The sequence below is a fragment of the Bos indicus genome, chromosome 14, assembly GCF_029378745.1.
Source record: "Bos indicus isolate NIAB-ARS_2022 breed Sahiwal x Tharparkar chromosome 14, NIAB-ARS_B.indTharparkar_mat_pri_1.0, whole genome shotgun sequence".
Lineage (NCBI taxonomy): Eukaryota > Metazoa > Chordata > Mammalia > Artiodactyla > Bovidae > Bos > Bos indicus.
The window spans coordinates 39,714,395-39,716,389 of NC_091773.1; the positions used below are offsets into that span (position 1 = coordinate 39,714,395).

Consider the following 1,995-nt stretch of genomic DNA (forward strand, 5'->3'; position numbering starts at 1 on the left):
CAGATTCTTCACCACCTGAGCTACCTGGGAAGCAAGTGACATCATACAGTTCTTGTTTTACTTTGTCTGACTTATCTCAGCAGAATGTGCTCAAGGTCCATTCATTTGTAGAAAATGGCAGTTTCTTTCCTGACTTTCCAGCTTTTCTGATGGCTGAGTAATACTCCATTGTGTATATATACTGTGTCCTTTCTTATCCATTCATCTATTAATGGACCCTTGGGTTGTTTCTATGTCTTGGCTATTGCAAATAGTGCTGAAATGAACATGGAGGTGAGTGTATAAAAAGGTATCAGAAAAGGCAATGGCACCCCACTTCAGTACTCTTGCCTGGAAAATCCCATGGATGGAGGAGCCTGGTGAACTGCAGTCCATGGCGTCGCTAAGAGCCGGACACGACTGAGAGACTTCACTTTCACTTTTCACTTTCATGCATTGGAGAAGGAAATGGCAACCCACTCCAGTGTTCTTGCCTGGAGAATCCCAGGGACGGGGGAGCCTGGTGGGCTGCCGTCTATGGGGTCACACAGAGTCGGACACGACGGAATCGACTTAGCAGCAGTAGCATAAAAAGGTATAGGGACACATGAATGGACTCCTAACACATTATGAATGGAAATCAAAAGATATTAAAATAGGAGAAAGAGAGACAATTTGTAAAGTTCTCAGTAATTTGGTTTTGTTTTTGACAATTATTTTTATTTTTTATTAAAAAATATTTAATTAGAGGATAATTGCTTTACAGTGTTGTGTTGGTTTCTGCCTTACAATGACGCAAATAAAAATTTGGAGCACTTCAGGAGTTTCCATGTCATCCTTGCACAGGGGCCATGCTAATCTTCTCTGCATTATTCCAATTTTAGTATATATGCTGCCGAAGCAACCTCGTTTTATTTTTTTGACAGGAGCAGATTAGAATATAGGAAAGAAATCAATTGCACTGTAGTGGATTCCTCTTGAAGGAATAGATCCTTTTGAAATTGGAACCAATGGCTACATCTCATCTCAAAGGGATATCTCTCCCAACTGTATTTAAATTCAGTAATACGCACTTGAAAACTGGTATGGATTAACCAGAATCCTGAAGAAACAGAAACTACCTTTCAACATTCAGATATTATTCCTACTTTCTTTACTTTTTCCTCTAGGCTAAAACATTGCATAACCAAGGAAAACTATTGCCTCTTCGGCTGTGGGTTAAATTAGCATGCCAAGAGCAGATAATATATTGAATCCTAGAGAGTGGTTTATCTTATCTGCTGCTGCTGCTAAGTCACTTCAGTCATGTCCAACTCTGTGTGACCCCATAGACGGCAGCCCACCAGGCTCACCAATCCCTAGGATTCTCCAGGCAAGAACACTGGAGTGGGTTGCCATTTCCTTCTCCAATGCAGGAAAGTGAAAACTTAAAGTGAAGTCGCTCAGTCATGTCCGACCCTCAGCGACCCTGTGGACTGCAGCCCACCAGGCTCCTCTGTCCATGGGATTTTCCAGGCAGGAGGACTGGAGCGGGGTGCCATTGCCTTCTAGCACAACTTAATACAGAGTTGTTGAATAAATTTTGGTACTTTAATGCTTTGGCACTTATGCGGTTTTCATTGTGCTGACATGGAGAGATCTCCAAAATATAGTGTTATCTAAAAAAAGCCAGAAGTAGAACAATATCTGTACCCATTTATATGTATAAACTATATAGTATACACCCATGAAGATATATTGAAGTGTCGAATGTCTAGAGAAGTGATCTTAACAATGCTGACTGTGGCTAGTTCTAGGGAGAGTAGTAGGGTCTTTTTTTCTTCTTTTTTTTGTGCTCAGTCATGTCTGACTCTTCGTGACCCCCTGGACTGTAGCCCACCAGGCTCCTCTGTCCATGGGATTTTCTGGGCAAGAAAGCTAGAATGGGTTGCCATTTCCTACTCCAGGGGATCTTCCTGACCCAGGGATTGAACCCTTGTCTCTTGCATCTCCTGAATTGGCAGGTGGATTCTCTAC

General features: G+C 42.1%; 1 non-coding gene across 1 annotated transcript; it reads right to left on the minus strand.

Annotated features, from left to right (window-relative positions):
• Nucleotides 1-780: 780 nt before the first annotated feature.
• LOC139187040 (U6 spliceosomal RNA) lies at nucleotides 781-883 on the minus strand. The gene has a single exon (XR_011570742.1). It is a non-coding gene; the product is annotated as a U6 spliceosomal RNA (small nuclear RNA).
• Between the last annotated feature and the right edge of the window lie 1,112 nt (nucleotides 884-1,995).